Here is a 21,613-nt window from a genome sequence, read left to right on the forward strand (position 1 = left end):
ATAGCATGTTTGTGAATCTGAAAGGGGTATTTTGATGTCTTGGATTTTTGCATGTCATTTATGTTCCTGTCCTGTTGATTTGCAATGGGAAAAAATATGTTCTCACTGCTCTCAGATGCTGATGTCCAACTAGTGAGGTGGACCAACAATCTCAGTCCTGTAAGCATGCAGCATGCAGCAGAGACCAAGCTAATAATCTTTGATGCATATATTAGTCTGGGTTTTATGCTGGAGCTTTCAGGGTAAAGCAAGGAGGAAAGGGTGCAGCAGAGAAGTGCCAGGGCTATGCAAAGAGATGGGGAGGAGAGGGAAACAGGAGAGAAGATGGAAGGCAAGCTCGAGATTCAAGGGAGATAACAAGAAAAACTTCAGGACAAAGCTGAGGGGAAGCCTGGATCTCAGCCCCATACCTTCCCTTTTTCTTTCCCGTCCCCTGTATGCAACAGTAACACAAGCAACTAAGACGGAAAGGTAGCTTTGCTCCACTGCACATAAAGCCACCATACAACACATCCAAGAAAGTTTGCTCTCAAAGCCAATACTCCCTCTACAATGATTACTCCTTACTTTACATTACTACACTTTACACAGACTATTACTATACTATACTCTGCATAGACTATTACTACACTACACATAGACAAGGACCGCACTGCACTATCATAGAACTGCCTAGGTTGCAAGGGACCTTTCAGATCATTGAGTCCAACCATCAACCTAACGCTGATGAAAACCACCACTAAACCATATCACTAAGCACTACATCTACCTGTCTTTTAAATACCTCCAGGGATGGTGATTCCACCACTTCCCTGGGCAGCCTGTTCCAATGCTTGATAACTCTTTCGGTGTAAAACTTTTTCCTAATATCTCATCTTGACCTCCCCTGGCACAACTTGAGGCCGTTTCCTCTTGTCCTATTGCCTGTTACTTGGGAGAAGAGACCGACCCCCACCTCTCTACAGTCTCCTTTCAGGTAGTTGTAGAGAGTGATAAGGTCTCCCCTCAGCCTCCTTTTCTCCAGGTTAAACAACCCCAGTTCCCTCAGACGCTCCTCATCAGACTTGTTCTCCAGACCCCTCACCAGCTTCATTGCCTTTCTCTGGACATGTTCCAGCACCTCCATGTCTTTTTTGTAGTGAGGGGCCCAAAACTGGACACAGTACTCAAAGTGGGGCCTCACCAGTGCCAAGTACAGTACACTACATCTTATAGAACAGTAAAAAGAACTATTTTGCTTCTATGAATCAGACTTAAACATCATGAACTGTCAATGGCTATGTAAACAAAAGGAACAAGTAACAGCCACGGCATGCCACAAAATACATGTATTTATAAACAAATTTAGAATTCTCAATTGGCCTGTGAAAAATTTTGAGGAAAAACTGGTCATCTCTTTTGATCAGAAAGGCAATAAAATGTTTATATTTTAGATGTTACTCTACTGAGAGCTCAACAGTCAGTTTTGGACCAAAGGATAGCACGTTTCCACTTTGCTTAGGCCACAGCAAAATCCTTCCTCTATTGTATCTTCAGGGCATGTACGTATAAGTGTTGCCTAGAGGTAAACTTGCAGAACGAGTGGAAAAAAGTAAATATAAATAATCCTTAGGATTTTGAACTCATTTTATACCAACCATTTGCCTCCCAACTGTACTTTGCCAAAACATTCTCCTGTTAAGCCTACGATGGGAAAAACATTTCAATCTTACGTGATATCAAGACTTTTTTTTTAAGTATTTTGATAAGCATTGGCTTTTCATCAGGTATTACAACATTTGCAAAAAACTTGACATAGTAAGTCACTTGATATCCTTTGTGCATATTGTCTGTATTTAGGCTCAAGGAACCACTGTTGCCCACAGTGACACAGGCTCCTGAGACAAGAACATCACCATACTAACAGCTTTTTTGTTACCTGTACAACCTTGTAGCACCTCCTTGAACAAGGAAAGGGACGAAAGGCTGACATTCCCTATGTCTTCCTGAATATACAGAGGGGCTGCTCCACAAAGGAAACGGATCTGCAAAAGATGCTACAAGATCCTGGATCTTGCCTGTCTGGTGTTCTAATGCGCAGGGACTGGCAAGTAGAAATATTTTTATGGTCCCCAAATCAGAAGTCACTTCATAAAAATGATCCCTTAACAGATTCTGCACAAGGAAGATAATCCTTATACCTCCTTGACTGTACTGCAAATTGGCCCCAAAAGAAATCCCGTTTTCTCCCAAGAGCAGTATTTCCCACAGGAATGTTCCTGATCAGCAGCGATGGGGTGCTGAAGGAGTAAATATAAGTAGACAGCTACTATACAGGATTTCAAGGAGCACCATTTCTGCTATTTCTGTGTAATAGATGGGGAAACTGAGGCAGAGGCGTGCGAAGGAACATATCTGGGCCACTCAGCAGATCAGTGGCAAAGCTGAGATCAGACCAATCCCCATGGTGTAATGGCAGCCGAGGAAAAGAGAAAACAGAGGAGCTTCAATGCTTCAGATGACAGGAAGAGAATTAATTTTCTGATGTGGTGTTTTGTTGACTCTTTCGTCTTGTCATGTACAGCAGAAATAATGTTTGTAGGATTAGAGTAAACTCACAGCAAACGACTCTTATGATTATTAAGCATCTCAGTTTCAATTTGATGTTTCATCATCTGCCAACCTTCCACATCAAAAATGATTTTTGTTCGTATTTGAAACAAAAAAATTACAAAATATCAGCCCAGAATTTAAAACACTTCTTCAACATGTTAGAAAAGTAAATTTAAAATGTCACTGAAGCTAAAAAGAGGAATAAGCCTGTCCATTGCTCTTATGCAATAATTAATTTTCATCAGAGTCCTTATTATGCATTAGTTTTTATGGAGCGACAAAACACAACTGCATGCTATTGTTTAAACATATTTGCTGCGTATGCCAGAAGAGTAAAGGCTGGAAATATGCGTAAAGGATAATACACAAAATGTGGCTAAATATATTCTATATTATGGATCCATAATACAGAATGCAAATGATTCTGACTAAGCATTCACAGGAGACAGTCTTTAGGGTGCATGCTGTGAATGTATATTATGAATAATGCATAAAACTTGGCTAAATCTTAATGAGTCCATTGACATCCTATGGGGTCCACAGGAGCCTCAGATCCCAAAGCATGTCAGTGGCATATTACCCTCCTCCCCCACTTCATTTAAAAAAATACTTTCTTAAAACAAAGGAAATTAAAACACAAAAGAAAAAACCCCTTAGCTCTGATTTAACTCCCTTATGACGGCAAATGCGGAGACAGCCACCAAGTCCGATTTCCTTCACCCCCTTGTGCCTAGATGTTCTACGGTAAACCAGGGCACTGTATGGCATTTCTGTAGGATTGCATCAGGTGTGGGACACGAGTTACCCCTCCTTCCCAAACCCACATACTGAAGGGCTTCTCCACGCACAGAGGCAAGAGCGTAAGAGGTGACAAGCATCCCCATTATATTTTGTTTCCATTCTTCTTCCCTAATTCCCAGATTCTTTAAGAGCAAGAATTAATGTATAAGGAGACTGCAGAACATATGGGAAAAAACACGTATAGTTTACTAGTTAGTCAGAGCTACTCCAAAGGAGTAAGTTCACCTGCTAAAGGACATTGGCAATGGGTGCAGTCACAAGGACAAAGAACCTGACCGAAGAGAAGCACCTGGTATTTACAGCTTGTAAGTACAAAAAGGCAGTAAAAGAAAAAAATTTCCACCTCCTGAGTGAAACTGCAAGGTTGTACCATTCTATCTGAGAGTACAAGTATACCATGCTCACTAGGAAAAAAAAGTGTTGGCATCAAGCCCCAGCTCCACTTAGAAGTGTGAAGATAGTTTTTGTGTGTCACGCGCTTGGAAATAAATTAGTAGATTTTTCCTATAGTATAAATATGAAGAAAAATAACTGATTAGGTTCTTGTTTATTTAGGGTTATAAGTCTTCAAAACCATGCAAATGGTAATTAATTAATTCTTGCAACACCCATGTGTGATGGTAAGTCTGTACATCCTTAAACACAAGGAAACTGATGAACAAAAGGTCAAGAGACTTAGCCAGCACGCCAGAGCACTTCAGTGGCAAAGCGGGTCCGCAGCTCATGCTCTCCATGCTCTTGGCCATACACTCATCCACTACACTCGGGATGGCAAATGCTGCTCTGCTTAAGGACCACTTCAGTGCTCAACCAGGTGACTGCAGGCCAAAACCAATGCAACCCTACATGTGCAGAGCTGAAACCAACTGAGTAAATCCCGTCAGACCCGACCTGGCTCTGTCCTCTCCATTCCCACAGCACATAAGCCTCTACACTTAGACACGGAGCCCCGAGCTCCATCACCGTACATCCAACGGGGATGGCCTACTGACTGGCCAGCACGCCAAGGAAGACCTACCTCAGGGGCTGGTCAGGACTCCTGTCTTCTCCCCACCAGACCCCACCATTCTGCCCAGTCAGACCTCACATGTAAAACACTATGCCTACACTCATTCAAGCTGGGAGATCAGGTGAGCACTATCTACCACATCCACGTTGCAGCACCTGAGCCCGCCAGGCTAAAGCAATGAGAAACCCCAGGAACCGAGCAAAGACGATAGCTTCCCCAACAGGACCTTCCCTCCCACCCAAAGCATGCTATCCTTTGGTCCAGAAGGGCAGGAGGCAGGCTGCGAGGCAAGAGTTCCTCCATCCTTGAGGGCATCTGCACAGGCAGAAGGAGGAGGACAGGTCTGGGTCAAATTTGATATAACCAAGTTTGGGACAAAAGAGCAGGAAAAAAAAGCAACTGCCAGGAAATTCAGAAACACAAGTATTTTTCAGGTTTTGTTAAAAGCTCCTTTCTCCCCCCACCTGTGCTTCCATTGGAAAATCAATACCAGGGAGGAAGAAACTATCTGGGAACTCAGTAAGCATTTCTGATCTCAAAAAAAATCTCTTTTTTTAAAATCCAGCTTTTGTTTTCCTTGTTTCTACTTCTTACAACAGCAACAACAAAAAAAATCCAAACATGATTTTTTGTATGTGAAAACATTCAACAAACAGATCCTTGAAGAAAGTAACTGATGAAAACAGTTCAACTGGATCTACAGCAGAATCTGGCATGAAACGTACACGGAGAGAGCAGGGACACACGCGTGCCGATCTTTGAGCGTAGCTGTCTATGTATTTAGGCGAGAATACACCATTTCGTTTTACTCCATGGCAATAATCTTTTCCTTTAATGACAGGTGAAATTTTTGTGAAGTTACAAAATATAACCTTTTTTTTTCTTGTTGGTGGGTAAATTTGCCCCGTATGTGAAGACGCGTATATTTACACACACACACATATATATATATTCTAACCAAAGGCAAAGGCCAGGCTTTCACAGGAACAATACTGTCAAACTATTTTACCTTTGCAACCCATCCCGCTACTATTTATACTCACTGCTACCGATATCAGCAACTGTTTCCCTGCCTCCTCACCCCTCCCGGACACCATGAGAATAACAGAGAACGAAGTCTCTCTGTAGCACTTTCCTTCTCAGCAGGAAGCTCAAGCGTTTGCGATATCCATTTTGATACCAAACCTAAATTAGGCCTCTGGAAATAGGTAATGCATAAAAAGAAGCACTTTTGTGCCACAGGATTATTATTGTAGGTTACTGTTAACCCTTGGGAGATGGAGGTGAGTCCTGCAGCTCCCCACTGGGTTGAATATTTGCTGAGAACTCACAGGCGCTACCTAAGCAGATATTTCAGGTGTGCTTCATGATAAAGAGAACGATCCTGTTGACCCATCATATTCTGATAGCTAGTTTGAGTGCAAAAGCATCGCCAGTTAAACAAAAAGGATCAGCACAGCATGCACAGGCTGCAACCCTCTTGCGCTAAGGGAAGATTTAAAAGGGGCTGGATACAAGGACAACTGTGGAATTACTAATGCAAAGATCAAACAAAAAAAATCAGTACTATATTTGGGAACTATCTAAAACACATTCTGCCTCTCAGCTCCCTAAAATTCTTCCTTATTGCAAAGTTTCCACTGGGTTACATGTTAGTGAAAAGAAATACATCATTCAAAAAGAAAAAAAAAAAAAAATCCAAACCTTTAAACAATTTGTAATTTTCAAGTTTCAAATCACTGCAAATGAAAGTATCACGGCTGGAAACCTGTGTGATTTATCACAGCTTCACAACTGTGAATCATAAAGTTATACAAATCATAAATGAACTTTTTTTTCTTCAGAACCATCATCATCCCTGAAGTTAGAACCGGTCCGTAATTCAGATTCAGTGAGACACACTACCTTGCACTAAAGCTACACCACCTCCTGTTGTGATACAAGTCGGCCCAGCATTACTCATTGCTTGACTTCCTTAGCAAAACGAGCCATACCGCAAATTCAATCTGTTACCTGCCCACACGATTTAATTCAAGTTCAGCTTATCCTAAGCACTTCTTTTTCCTTCAAACACGCAGACTTCAAAGGGCTATAAACCGTGATCCTAAATGCAAAAGCAATTGCATGTCAGTAAGTTTTCCCTAAATTTAAATAAATAATTTACTAAACTATGGTCGCTACTTGTTAAGCCTGAGAAAAAATGGAGCCTTGCCGTAACCTGGAAGACAAATTGGATCTCAGAGCCTCACACATCCTCCCGTTCAAATCCCCGTGCGCTGTGTACCTACGGGAATACAAAGGAGAAGCATTCCAATAACTTTGCGTACTAGCAAGGCAGACTGAGGTTCTCCTAATAAATTTTAAGCTTTATAGCCCCTTCACTCAAAAAGCCATGCACTTAGCACATCAAAGGGGAAGACCCGTGGAATAGGTATTGTTTTGCAGACCAGTCTGACTACCGCACGGATGACCAGAGCGCAAACCTTTGCACCCCTACGTGAGCAACCATTCCCACAAACATCCTCCTATCAACGGTACAGTTCGCAGGAGCTACAACTCACTACCAAGAATAAGGAGCTTTCCATTTGGCCTAGAGACTTGCCTACAGCCATGCAGAGGCATGGGTAAGAAAAGAAGCCAGAAGTCTTAGCTGCTGCTTCTCCACTCTGGCCATTAGCTTTGGCATGGCTTTTCCTAGACAGTCCTCTTTGTTTTAGCTGTTCTGACATCTGCGCGTTGCATTTGCCCTGTTGTGCAAGCATGACTATTTCCTAAGAGATAAACAGAGATCGCCAAGCTCACAACGCCTGACACAAACAGAGTTCAGATTCAAGCTTCCCTAGGTAGTCCAGACCCCGTCCTTTTCACTTGCAAATATAAAGGGAACGCTGCAAGATCCGAAGGGAAAAAGAAGGAAATCATCTTAATAAAGGAATGGGAATGAAAAATCTCTCTCACTCTCACAAGCGTGGTTGTGTTTTTTTTAAATAGCTATTTGAATCATCCCTGCTTATAGACAGCCCCACTTCTTCAGCAATGGAAAAGCAATACAAGCTTTGTGTCATTTGATCCCCCCAAACATTTTGTAATTTAATGTGAGCAGGCTCCTCTCTGGGCTCTCAGACAAAAGTTTGCCCACATGCCTTTTAAAGTACGTACCTGATTTTGCCTTTGTCTGCTAAGTTCCTTTTGCAGCTGCATTCCCACGAAAATGTTTCTATACCCACTTTCCCCTGTCGTTTCTATAGTCTGCTCAGAGGTGGATTCATCGCTGGGCTTCGGCAGTTACATTTCTTCCTCAATTGATGCTTCTTTTTATTTATTCTGAAGTTTCCAATGTAAAACAAACAGGAATTCCACCTTTCTAAAATTACTACTATCCCACTGTCCTCCAATGTAACATTAACAAGAGGCAATATTCTCCAAAGCTATGAAGCATATACTGCCCTAAATTACATTGCAGTTGCTGCCCTGAGCTCGCACATTTTTGAACAGGAAGGCTCCCTGGGATCTCTCTCTCCGTTCTGACTGCATTTACTGCTTTAAAATATTTTTAACCCAGACACTGAAGTGCCAGCCTAGCAGCCCTTCATGCTAATCCTAGCCTGGGTGGCTGTTCTTAAGGGAAAGCATTCAAAAATTGTAGCAGTGCATCAACTTTGACCCTTTTCACTTAAAACATGAGACTTTTTTTTTTAAGGGAAAAAAAAATTAGATTCCAGAGGGAATCACTGAACTCTGACCTGCTTAAAATTAGTTTTGTTTTAGTGCCTGCGTGGTGACTCAACAGGCCAATTTTCCAGACACTTAAGACTTCTCTGCTCCTGAAGATTCCAGTTCAAGTCCTGGACTCGCTGCCTGGGGTCGGATCAGAACACTTTGTTCCATGGCTTCAAGCAGTGAATTCCCAGATCGCCGTACCCTTGCCAGATGCTGGCATGCTTGGTAATAATTAGGGCTGTAACCAAGCTAATTATGTATTTTTTTTTAAATCTGTGAAGAGTTTTGCTTGCAATACATATGTTTGACCGAAAGAATTTCCCTTCAAAATTCAGCAGTCGAGAAATGTTTATATGGCTCTGATAAACATTTCATGATAAGCTGGATTCTTTCGGGGGGGAGGGGGAAGATGTGTACTTTGGTCTTAACTGTGCAGCAAATAATTCTCAAATAGGGTCTGGCTGAGTGTATCCGTCTCACTGGGAGTAACTGATTTGATTTTTTTTAATCTGTCACAGGCACTACCAACACTCAATGAGTCACCATAGACTCCTATGCTGCAAAAAATAGCATCACAACGCTTCATTTGCTCTTCAACAGGACTTCAAGTGTAGCGCCTGATATCAAAAAGCCTTGTCAGATAACAAATTTAAAAATCCCAGGAAATGAAACCCCAACACAGTCTCGGACGAAATTATTTCCTGCAGAAGGTTAACACTGCCCAGCAAAGCAAAGATCACCTAGGAGCAATAATTTTCCTCAATCTCAACAGAGTTATTCTATTTAATCTTATCATTAATGCTATTGCATATATTTCATATCTTTCATCAAAGGATCTCAAACGATTTAACATACAGCCTCAGAAATCTCCTGTAAAGGAAGAGAGTACTATTATCTCCATTTACAAGTAGTGAGGAATTGAAGCAAAAGAGATGCTAAGAAACTTTGGCCACGAGGCAATAAAGAGGCAGACCCAGAAACAGAACCTAGGTGCTGGTCCATATTAAGTGGCATCTGTTACATTTCCATCCCTGTTTCACAGCGATTATGGAAAGAAAAGCTTTGCCAACGTCTATAATCACTTATTTGACAGCTGCTAACCCAACGAACACGAAAGCAATTTATACACAGTGCCCTAATCTTCCTGAATTTGATCATGTATGAACACAGCACTAGTACTTGTTCCAATATAATTCCGGGTTTTTCTTAGAAAGAATGTAGCGTTCTTCCTTTTTCGGAAAGAAAATGAGCCACTAAAAGACAGAGTTTCAACACGCAGCCATCAATATGCTGTTCTTACAAATACAAAAAATGTAAACCAGTAATAACACAAACAACGATGCACGCCGTTCTGTGTCAACAAAATGACTCTGTCTTCCGCCCAGAAAGCCCTCCTTCAACCTATACAAGAAACCCCCCCGAGACAGACAGGTCTGGCCTTATACCTTAAGAGACACCGGTCAAGGCAACCAAAGGGAAAGGAAATTCTGTGACAACAGAGAATGACCCCGCCTTATGAGCATCCTCCATATATTTAACCTCAAGATCTGCATGCCTCTGGTGATCACAATTGCCACAGGACCTTGAAAATATCCAGCTAGGTTAAAAGTTGTGAGCCTGCTACACTAGAAGGCAACCTGCAGAGCCATATTAAACAGTAGCATCTGATGTAAATTAGTAATTAGTGCATGGTGGGCCATGGTAGATGGCTGACAGCGTGGTTTCTCTGACTGAGAAAACCTACCGAAGAACCACCAGAGCACCTCCACCACTGAGCCTGAACCTGAGTATGCTATTACGAATTACCACCGTGCCTCCTCGGAGAACCGTCACTGGATAGAAACAATGTGAGCTAACTAGGTTATTCATCACCTGCAAAAAAAATTATGCTGCTCAGAGCTTTTTGGATACAATGGCGAAGGTGAAGAAGGCTTTCTTCACCGCCTACGCAGCCTGGGCTCAACTCTGCAAAACAAATTTGAGCCGCAGTCAGACTCGATGTCAGACTTTTGCCAGCTGAGCTCCCTCTCACTTCCTCGGTTTCAGGTCATCTGAGTACCCTGACAACCTGTGAGGATAAATCAAGCACAGAAGGTGTTTAGGAACTAAACATACACGTCAGGTGTTTCTATAAAACCTACACGAAGTTATATCAAAGTATCCCAAATTCCAGATCCATAGCAAATGCATCACACATTTTGGAAATGGTGGGCAGTGACTTAAAATACAGACGCACTGGTTATAAAAAATAAAAGGAGATGGAGTAAATCCGGGAAGAAAGCGGGGAAGAATGCACATGCTGACATTTTTTCCTCTGGAGGACGGATCAGTCGCACGAAGCTTACACCCACTGGGGCTCACCTGAACAGGGTCCACTCTTTGAGTAGCTCTGATGTTAAAACACCACGTAGCAACACATTAATACCGGCAATCACCGATCTCTTGATGTCCAGGCCAGAAAGGATCGTTAGGACCTGCCAGTCTGGCCTCCTGCCCAGCGCCAGAACCTCACCCAGCAATTCCCCCAACATCCCTCTGACTTCTGGCCCAGCACAAATACATGGCCAGAGCCCACACAAAGCCACTGCTGGAATAAAGGTCCTCATCTTGCATTGAGAGTGTTTGTATCCATATATGTTTTCGCTTGCAGCCTGCCCGTCCTCTCTCGGCCACACCAGCCCAGCACCGACGTGCCAACAGCCCGGTGACAAGACCCGTGGCCATAAACCATTCCCACCGGTGACACCTGCTTCTGTCGCCAGATACATCACCCAGTATGTTACATGAAAACTGCTCCTCTTACTGATTGTTTGTTAAGAAGGTACTTACACTGGCTCTTTGATCTTTCCAAGCGCTAGCAAAAAATAAAGCTCCAATTCGGCGAAGGGCTTATACAGCATGCGCCAAATTTTAAGTGCTGAAGGAGGCCCGTTGGCTACGGTGGGACTAACGTGCTTAAAGTCAGGCACATTCATAAGCGTGTCAGGGCCAAAATCCCTGCGCAGCCATTCAAAATGCATCCAAGGCTTGCGCTTTGCTTCTGGAAACTTTATTCTCACTTTACATATAGTCAAAACCTGACAAGAGCTCACTGTCGGATTATGCAGGAAATCTGCAAGTTTCACCAAGGTGTGATCTTATGCTTTTTCACACATTATTGTATCATGCCGCGCCAGAACACTAACGTATGCACAGTTCTAAAATAGCTTGCATTATTACAGCCCAGCACGGAGAACAGGGCTGAAAAGCCAACACGCAGACCTCCAGAGATTTGCTCCTCAGTCACTTGCAAACTGATAAGGGGTCACAAATGCCTTTCTTACCAAGGGGAAGAAAAAAAAAAATAAAAAAAGAATAAACAAAACAAACCAGACTCAGCCTTCCAAAACCTTTTTCCCCATTTCTCTCTCTTTTAAATGAAACTGTCAATTGCCAGATTTGTCTTTGGTCATGTCAGGGTGGGAGAATGGGATTTAATAACATTTAACTGACTCGCTATCAAGAAGGAAACATATTTTTCTTCTCTCAAATTTGAAACCGACACTTTCTTTTTTTTTTTTCTGTTGGCCTACTTTCTTTTAAGTTGCTTTTCAATTATTTATGAAAATGCAATAATGCATTACTTTGCTGTGCAAATGTTTAGAAGAAGGAGATAGTGTCTTTCAAGTGAAAAAACCCCCATACATGGTTACATAGGGGTTTATTTAAAAGCGCTTTGCAGGTGATACTTTATAAAAAACAATATACTTTCATTTCCTCCCCCACACACATCCCCATTTTCTTTAAACTGTGTGTTTGAGTCAATAAAGAGAAGTCCACAGCTCCACAGAAACACCCCACTCGTTGCTCTCCAAAGCTGGAGCTGTAACAAACAAACAAAAGCTCTACACGGGAAACCGTACAAGGGGCTGAACCAAAACCTATTAAGATACTGAAAAAACTCCACACTTTCTGAACAGCAAAAAGAGGACAAAATCTTGTCCCACTAAATAAAGGAAATTAATAGCAAAACTGTCAATGTCTCACTCATTTTTGAAAGGTTTTTTTGTTTTGGGGTTTTTTTCTGTTTTGAAACAGCTGGATTTGGAAACAGCTGTGTTCCCAAGCCCATTAAACACCAGTGAACACTGACTGCTGAACTTCTTTCTGCAATTTTGGAAATCCCATGTGGATGCACGCTCAAGTGGCTAGAGCTTCCGAAGGCTCACCACCTCAGGGTTTTAACATCAATGGACTAAAACAAATAGCAAAGCCTGCCCTGACGGTATCAGGCACAAAACCAGGCATATAGTGCTTATCTCCTGTGTCTTCAGCTTCACTCTCACAAGGGCAACTTCGGTGTAGTGAGATGAGTGGTCCCCATGACAGTCAATGGTGATATGGAAGTTCTTGCTCTGCAACACTTTCTACAGAAGCCTCTCTCTCTGTATCAACAGAGGGAGCCAAGAAGGATCAGCTTCACTAGGTTAAAGCTAGCCTTTGCGTGTAAACTATAAACAAAGATCCTACACACATTCGCATTACTGGCCTAGGATCAACCAGGAAAAAAAGAGCAGCAAGTATCATAAAATGAACACAGATGTACTTAACCGCAACATAACACAAACTGAAATATAATCAGAGAAAGACAACGCACCAGAACAAATCAAAAGCTGCTTGGAGATGTTGCGGTATCTCCATCCATGAAGGTTTTCAAGCCTCAACTAGACAAAATCATGGCTGACCTGATCTTCTGCTGGCACCAGTCCTGCCCCACGCAGGTGGCCTCACCAGATGACCACCTGAGGTCCAACCTGACCAACAGCCCTGGTGCTATGAAAGAAAACAAAACTGTACGAGGACTTAGAGAAGCTCATCTCTGCTACTATTAACCATTTAAAATGCCCTCAACATGATTCCGTAAAACTGGAATCCACGTAAATCCCACAGTCTCTGGAGCTCCTAGAAGACACCTCTCACACTCACTTGTCACAGCAGACAAGTAATATTTAACAACACAGGTAACTTAGGAAACCAACTTCCATTTAATTTTTTCCCTTCATTAGAGTGACTTAGGCACCCGGGGGACTCTGAAGGTCAACAGGGCACTGTCTGTGCTGCCTTCAAAAATGGGACTTCGGCTGCATTGAAATCTCATTTTTCTAACTGAACACTGCACTTATGCAAACACTCACATTTTGCTGAATTTAAATGAACTAAGCCACATTCCTGAAGTTAAGCCTATACTCAAATATTGTTCTCAATCAGGGCCATAAACCACACCTCTACAACTCACATGCCATATTCTGAGTTAATTAGAAATGGACAGTGAAGCACAGAAACATTTCTAAGCACTTTAGGCTTAGAAGGAGCAAAACTTACCATGCTGAGATAAAAATAATTATATAAGGCTGTAAACCAGTAAACATTTTCCTTTTTCTCATACATAAAAACACAGAACTTAAAACTAAGGAAAGCAAGACGAAAAATCTTGCATTCTTAAAACTTCACACTATTGCGCAAGAGCATTTCTCTTGCACGTAGCCTCTTACTGCTCCTTCTTTACGCTGCATTTGTGTGCATTGCAGAGGTGCTTGGGTATAGAACTGCTGCTGCTCCTCACGCCGCTGTACTCACACCTTTACCTCCAATATACCTTTAAGGATTAGAATCTCTTGGTTTCTCCATTTTCTACCCCATTTCAGCTTGTTACTTCTCACTAGGAGCCACTTTCTGTACCGACACAATGCATTAGTTCTTAAAAGAACTGCGGGACACGCAGTAGAAGGCGCAAGGCTCTGCCTGACTTCCCTCCCTCCCCCCACCCCCCATCACTCCTCATAAACACACGCATATTGCTATCATGCAAAGACAACACCTCATACAAAGCAAGACACCGGTCTAACGGCATTTTGCGACTGGGGGAGGAGCTAAGCGTCCACGTGAAGTTCCCAAGCATGTGTTTTAAATGTGTTAGCGGTCTACTACACGCCGGCTTCCAGAATCCTGTAAGCAAGTGTTTTACCCAGTGGGCCCCCAATGTGTGGAGACCTGACCCCCCTCCTCCCCACGGAGGGGCTGCCCAGCTAACGCTGGGGATGCACCCCACACGTTTTTACATCGCTGCTTTCCTCTCCGGCACTTTCCTGGCAGAGAGAGGCCTTCAGTTTCCAGAACTGTCAATTGCCTTTCAGAAGCACTAAATCCGCACATACATATTTGTACATATTCATCAGCATTTACTCATTTGTAATCTCTCATGAGAATTAATATTATTCCTCTACGGTCGCAAAACTTCCATCATCCCATGCAAACTGCTACTTACCTACGGCAACCCTGTTTATAGGAATGCCTCATTATATATAATTTCAGGTTTCAAATGGAAACTGTTTTACAGAAGTGACAAGTACTTCAGTATTTCTACTCCAGCTCTGTCTTTTCTAACTATCGGCAGGAGGCACGAAACCGATCTCAGCAACAAGTTTCAGCGAGAACTAAAAAGCTCGCCCTACGTGTGCGCCTACTGACCGAGTATCTATGCATGACTTACAAACCTGAACTAATTAATTGTCCTACATCTGTTAATCTCAACCACAACGCACTTAATGCACCATGGTGCCGCTAAACAAACTCGCATTCCCAGGAATCGGAACAAATCATTTCGTTTTCTCAGAATCAGACTGTCCTGCTTCTGGCGGCCGCCTGCATACAATTACAAATATAAAATCAATCAAAGGCACAGCAAAGAGCACAGTATCTCCTACTAAACACCCTCTTCTCCCAGATTTGAATTCATAAAGCAGGATATTGCATTAGCACATTCACTTTCCTGCGACTGCATATGCTTCTTATATATTTTGCATACCCTTCGTAGCAGATGCGTTCAATTTATTATTAAACGGAAGTGTAATTGACACATGTATTGCATTTCTTGTTACTATTTATGCATTTGCCTATATTCCGGCATGAGAAGCGTGATCTTTAATTGCATGGCATAAGGAGCAAGCTCATTTCAGTGAAAACACAAGTTGTATGTTCCTGGATGCACGCGTAAGGACGGCACACAAAGAGCCACAACGTCCCCCTTTCCCTGGAAACCTCAGTGTCCTCAGGCTCCTTCCAGAGTCAGTGGAGGAGGAGACTACACTGGAGTGTGATTTGGTGGGTGAATCACTTCGTTACAGAACAGGTATTTTTCCTGTGTTTGTAAAGAATTCTTTAATGCAGAAGTCAGTATCTGCCTTTAATTCAGTCTGCTCTGAAATCACTTGAAAACCATTCATTTTCTAATTTTCTTCTCTTCTCTAATGGTTTCTCAATTTTTCTCAGTATAAACCCGGTCCATTAGGACTAATCTCCCTCTAGAAGGTTGGTTGTGACATTAAAATGGTGTTCCTAGCTAAGAAAAGCAACTCCACCATTCACTGACCAAAGGCACTGACTTAGCCATGTAACAGGTATTTTGCTTTCTTTTTTTAAAATGGACTGTAAAATTAACTTTTAATTGGTTAGCTGAGGATTACAACTGTGTCCCCCAGCCCTTTTCATTACACTGAAAGCTCACTCACATGCCAGGATTTTATAGCAGTGTGAAAGGTAGACTCCATAATCCTAGTTTAGACACTGAATCAGTTTAATTAAATGTGTCTTTAGACTGACTGCTACAAAACGCAGCACGGCACTCAGTCGCATTTAAACCTGTTGTATTCACCTATCTCCTACAGAAACTGAAGATACTGCAAACCATTTTTACATCTGCTTCAAGGCCAGCGCAACGCTTCTGAGCAGAGCAAGCTTAACCGAATTTTGACCCCTCTCCACAAAAACGTGAGCAAAGCAACTTCTGAGAGCAGGAGGAGCCCTTATTGCCCAGCTATGAGCGGGCAACTTCACCCTGTCCCACCAGTTGTTTGCTGTCCTAGCCCACCTTCTACCCTGCCTAAACCAGAAGTCCGTGCTGAAAATCTGGTTTTAAATTAAATTAAATACATTAACATCACTGCCACTAAAAGCAGGGCCTTAAATACAATTTTACTAACATTCCAGTATACCTTAAGCATCTCCCCAGGCTTTGAATAGCAAAGGCAAGTACCCTATCTAGAGCAAATCTGAACAAGACATCAGCTTTCCCAAGACCTTTTAGACTCATTTCAAGTAAAACCTGGACCACCCTCCCAGGGACCAGGAGACTACAATGGAAATCACTCCTCTGGGATGTGGTTTTATTTGGATTGTGTTCTGTAAAACTATGCTCCTTGTGGAAGGTTCAAAATGTCACCAAATGGCACTGGACAGTTCGGCCTGCTCAGTTTCTCTCAGGACAAACCGAAAAGATGGGTTTAAGTGTTCAGTGTCCTTTATCAGACTAGTATTAACACAGTACAGACTCTCCCATGTGTTTTAACTATAACCATTCAAAGGATCGAATACTCGTACATAAGTATATAATTTAAATAGTGGGAGATTTTTTCTTGAGGGGATTTTGCAGTAGTGAAGAATACTACCCTTACAAAATAACTTTGACCTGCAATTTTCAGGCAATTCATTTCCATGAAATATAGGTAAATACTCTTTTCTTTAAACAATAATCACAGAATACACTTTAGCTTTGTCACCAGGATTTCTTTTTATTTAAAAGAAAAACAGGAAAGGGGGTGGGGGGGAAGACTTCGGTTAAAGGACAATTCAATGAAGGGTCTTTTAGCTGGCAATTGCAGCACTGCTCAGGGCCAATGGATCAAATTTAACTCTAAAAAGTGCTGATGGTTGTATGAGTCATCACAGTAGGAGCTGGCGCTCTGGGCCACTCAAGTTCAATTTTTGGTGTTACCAGGGGGTGTAGGAACTGGGATCTTGGTGAGCACAGATTTGCTCCCTATTTGATGCACTGGGTAAAGTGGCATTCTTAAAATCACCTGCCTCCCAAGCAGCTAGTAAGCCAGCAGGAGGTTAGTAGGAAGAGAAAGTAATTGTCCTTTGTGCCTCTGAAAATAGCCAATATTAAAGGATCCTCTTGTATATTACCTGAGTTTCAATCTACGCTTGCAGCTCAAACGAAAAGAGAGAGGCTGGAGAAGACAGAAAATAAAGCCGTGAGAAATATTAGAAGAGACCCTCCTCAAGCTGTCATGAAGCATATGGTCTCCTCGCCCAGAAACGTGTGCAACCAGAAAGGAGGTGTGCTCCGTAAGAAACAAAAACTTGTTCAGATAATGCACTTTACGTATACAGAACATACTGTGTACGTGCCTGTGCCTCTGTGTTCACAGACACAGATGTTTGTGGCTCGGAGAGGCCAGAGACATGGGGAAAGCTAGTGCAAGAATGATCATCTTACGCTTATCTAGGATGTCCACCAGTGGAGCAAGCAGCACGTGGACTCCAGCTGCTTTAACAGACTGTACTTAAGTCATGGGAAATCCGCTTTACCTGCAACCTCCGCTCTCCAGACGATGCCCAAAGAAGGTGTAACTGGGGCATAACTAGCAGTAGGATGTGAATCTAATGTTTTGGTCTTGACCCAAATGTTCTTATCTGTTACTAAATTTCACAAAGGGAAGGAGATCTGGCTTCAAACTTCCTTACTCCTACAGTTCAGTCACAAATCCAAAAGGAAACTTTCAGAATTGGTCTGAGCACACCATGAAAAAAGAAGAAAACTCCCCAAAGCCCCCAAAACTTGAGTGCCACCAAAGAGGAGCTCATTCTTGTTTCAGGCTTGAATTCGTACGGTCTAAACCAAATCTGGATCTGAACTTGACTACATAGTAATAATATATATCATGAGTGATGAACGGGACCATCTCTAACATCTTGAAGAAATGGAGAATATAAGCAAAAGAGGTTATAAAAAAATGATTTAAGAATACAGGAGACTTTAAAGCTTTACAAGGGCTGCTCCCAGCGTGCAAGGCCCAGTTGCCCACTTCCTCACCAGCAACTCTCCCACCGCTTTCAGTGGGAGCACGGCCCTGCCCGTTCAGGGGACGTGCGAGGATCCTTATGTAGAAAACAGGAAAAAAAACTTCTTTGCTAACAGCAAAAAAATCCTTATAATAATACTAATCTATTTATAATGGTCAAAAAATATGACAGCTTACAACAGCGTCACAGCAGTGCTTTGGCAATATTTTAGCATACTGTTGTATTTTTAGAAGGACTGTTCATTTACTTTCTCCTAAACGCCGGAATTCTTATTTTTCAACAAACGCTCAATTTTTTTGGTGCATCCATATGCCAACATCACAGTGTTTTATACCAGGGTAAGTATGAACTGCAGGCAGAAACAAAGCTCCTGTACACACGTTGCATTACAGCAGCGCTGCCAGAGATGCCAAGTCTCAATCTCCTCCTATCGCTTTATGCAGCGCTAGTTAGCTACGCCACTTGCAAACCTTCTTGGAACGCAGCGGTACGTTTTTACGAGGAGTAAAAGAAAACTGCTGTTTCTTCATCCCGAACGCTGCGGAACTATCCCATTGTAAACAAGCCATCTGACAGTTTAATGATATTGCTCAACCTAACTGGTTTTGGCAAGCAGCACGTAAGATAAAGGTGCAGCAAGACGTAGTTTAAGCGCTTTTATATTTTCTCAGCGCAGAGACCTCACCATTTCAAAATTCATTAGCAAGCTACCTGCATACTTGAGCGAAAAACGGTAAGCGCTCTCTTAACTCTCACCTGGTACTACGAGATCACGGCAAGAGGACGCCGGCAGCCCCTAAGAACCTCTACAGCTGGAGCTCACACGTCTATGGGCAAAATTCACACGCTTCGCTTTTCTTTCTAAGCAGCATGTATTAGCTTCCACTGCTTACAAAAACTTATACTAGGCTAAATTAAATACATGTGCACCCACATGTTAACCGAATTAACTCGAAACAGTCAATGCATCTCAAATGTCCATCTGTTTACATAAGACACTTGCAGCTTTCAAGTCTTGTACTCCTTACAGTGTAACTCGCAACCCAAACACTTTCAAGTTCAACGAGAAAGCTCTGCTGCGAGATTTCCACGTGTTTATTGGGTTCTCGCGTTCAAATCATGTCAGAATAGACATGCTAGCCACTTGCAAAATGCAACACATCGATGCCAGCCCTTCCCTCTTCAGCTGGAGAAACCTCATAAAACAAAGCTGGCTATAACCTGACCAGGTATTGTAGCTAAATAATAATAAATAAAAAAATATCTCCCCTTGCAATCCCAGTTTAATATTTGTAAACAGTGCATTTTGCAAGATGATGAATTCATTTCTGAGGCAATAATGTATTTTACAGCGCTGGGAAGGATTAAGAGGATATAAAAATAGCAGCAGATATCTGTAGCTGTTCTCAGGTAAGTTTCAGGTGATAAAATATTTTGATGAAGAACTCTTGTACTGGCTCCTCATTTATAAGAAATTGCTTTTTAATCTGAGGGGTTCACTTCAGCAAGGCTGCAGCCAGCTAGCTGTATTTAAATGGGGAGGAGGAAAGCCAGGACACGTTATCTTACAGTTCTGCAGCTGGAATCAAACTTCCTTTTTAAATTTGAACTGAAAGTAATATTCCATTCTTTGACAGAAATGGAGCAAAATAAACCTCCATTAAAAAAAAAAAACAAAAACAGAAAGACTTCCTCCCTAATTTTAGGATATTGCTGGCTTTCCTTTTGCAAGGGTTAAGCGGTAGCAACGATAACAAAAGCTACCTGTGCCAGCGTGCGACACTAGCCGCTCAAAGAAAATAGTTCTCGTCAGACACCGTCCTCCTGGACGCCCCTACTGTATTGTTGTTGTTGTTGATGATCGCGATGCTGAACGCCTACAAATCTCCCACGTGCCTATTTCGTTGGCCTGCTGGTTTAAAAAAAAAAAAAAAAAAAAAAAAAAAAAAAGCTAGAGGCCATTATTCATGAGCAGTACGAAAACAAATCACTCTTAGACCTACTCCTCTTGCAGATTCCCACACTTATTACCCAAAATCCCACAGCTTGCTATTGGTTCTACCCTTGACCAAAGTACAGGGCTGAGGCAGCATGCCATCCCCAGGGAAAAGCCGATCACGTTCCTCCCGGCGAGCGGCTCCGGTTATTCTAGGACCGCACTCGGGCTGGAATAAAGTCCCTTAACTTTTCCGAGGAGGCAGCGCTCGCTCGCTCCCACCGCCAGCGCCAGCCCGGCCGGGGGCCGCCGGGGAGGAGGGGGCGGCCGCGCCCCCCACCCTCACCCGCACATCATTTTTTCCCCCCACGACCCGTTTTCTTTTTTGAGGGGAAAACAGCCGAAACGAGTGATCCCAGAGCCTTCAGCCCCTTCCGCGGAGTCACCCTCCTCCGGCACAAGCGAGGGACATGCCTCGCAGAGAGATGTAAACAGCCTCGTCGTGTCGTGTCCCCCCCCCACCCCCCGCCCCCGGTGTCCCTCCCTCCCGCTGCCCCCCGCGCCCCGCGGCCGCAGCCCGGCGCCCCGGCTCGCCCCTGCGCGCCTCCCCGGCAGCGGCGCGGCGGCGGCCGCCGCTTTCCACTCACGCACGCACGGACGGACGGACGGACGGACCGAGAGGCAATTTACAATAATTTAAAGCTTCCTGTCCGCCGGCTCCGCCGGGATCCCGAGGGCTGAGCCATGCCCGGGCAAGGGCGCGGAGCAGCGGCTCCCCCGCCACAACACACGCGTGGGCACGGCGGCCGGCCCGCCCCCGCCCGCCCCCAGCCCCGGCAGCGGCAGCAGGAGGAGGAGGAGGAGGAAGAAGAAGGGGGGGGGGGGCGTGACAAGTTGTGCCAAACTTCGGGAGGTGTGCGAGCGCCCGGCCGCGCTGTCAGCCGGCCCCGCCGCCTCTTCCCCTCCCCACTTCTTTCCCCCCCCCTTTTCTTCCTCCATCCACCCCGCGCTGCCCCTCGCCGGGGCCCGTCCGCCCCCGCCGCCGCCCGGGGAGCCCCGCGGAGCCCGGCAGCAGCCGGCGGCGGCCGCAGCGAGGAAGAAAGTTAAAACGGCGGCGGTCGCGCACCTACCCGCTGTCTGCAATGTCTCCTCCGGGCGCGGGGTGCTAAGTGAGACAGTGGCGGGGTGGGGAGAGGCAGAGGTGCGGGGAGGGACCGGGAGATGGGTGTTTGGTGATCTCTTCCTTTCTCTCCCCCCCACACCCCCTCCTTTCCCCCCCCCCCCCGCCCCTTCCCCCTTCTCTCGCTCTGTCTCTCAAGGACGAGGTGAAATCCCTGTGCTGGTCATGAGGCGGCTTCAGAGACAAACAACACAATGCGAGTGCAAATAACAAAAGGCAAAAAAAAAAAAAAATTTAAAAAAAAAAAAAAAAACACAACAGGAGAGGGAAAGGCAGACCGGGAACAATGGGGGAGGAGAGGCTCGCCGCGCCGCGCCTGGCCGCCGCCGGCACCCCGGCAGGCAGGAGGAGGAGGAGGAGGAGGAGGAGGAGGAAGGCGAGGTGGCGGCCGCGGGGAGGGGGCTGAGCAGGGAGTCCCGTCCCCCCCCCCTCCCCGACGCGCCGGGGCTGCCTCCGAGCAGTCCCGACCTCC

At 44.1% G+C, this 21,613-nt stretch overlaps 1 protein-coding gene across 6 annotated transcripts in view; it reads right to left on the reverse strand.

The window, feature by feature from the left end:
• The window catches only part of SOX5 (SRY-box transcription factor 5), a 656,088-nt gene extending 634,778 nt beyond the window's left edge, over positions 1-21,310 (reverse strand). For 4 of the 6 annotated variants that reach the window (XM_063358081.1, XM_063358090.1, XM_063358046.1 and 1 more), the window contains exon 1: positions 21,092-21,310. The gene's annotated coding sequence lies outside the window, so the exon portion shown is untranslated. Of the gene's footprint in view, positions 1-20,608; positions 20,744-21,091 lie in introns of those variants that run through there. The other 2 variants (XM_063358054.1, XM_063358071.1) reach the window with 2 other exon arrangements.
• Positions 21,311-21,613: the final 303 nt, after the last annotated feature.

This window comes from Chroicocephalus ridibundus, chromosome 1 (genome assembly GCF_963924245.1).
Source record: "Chroicocephalus ridibundus chromosome 1, bChrRid1.1, whole genome shotgun sequence".
NCBI classification, from domain to species: domain Eukaryota; kingdom Metazoa; phylum Chordata; class Aves; order Charadriiformes; family Laridae; genus Chroicocephalus; species Chroicocephalus ridibundus.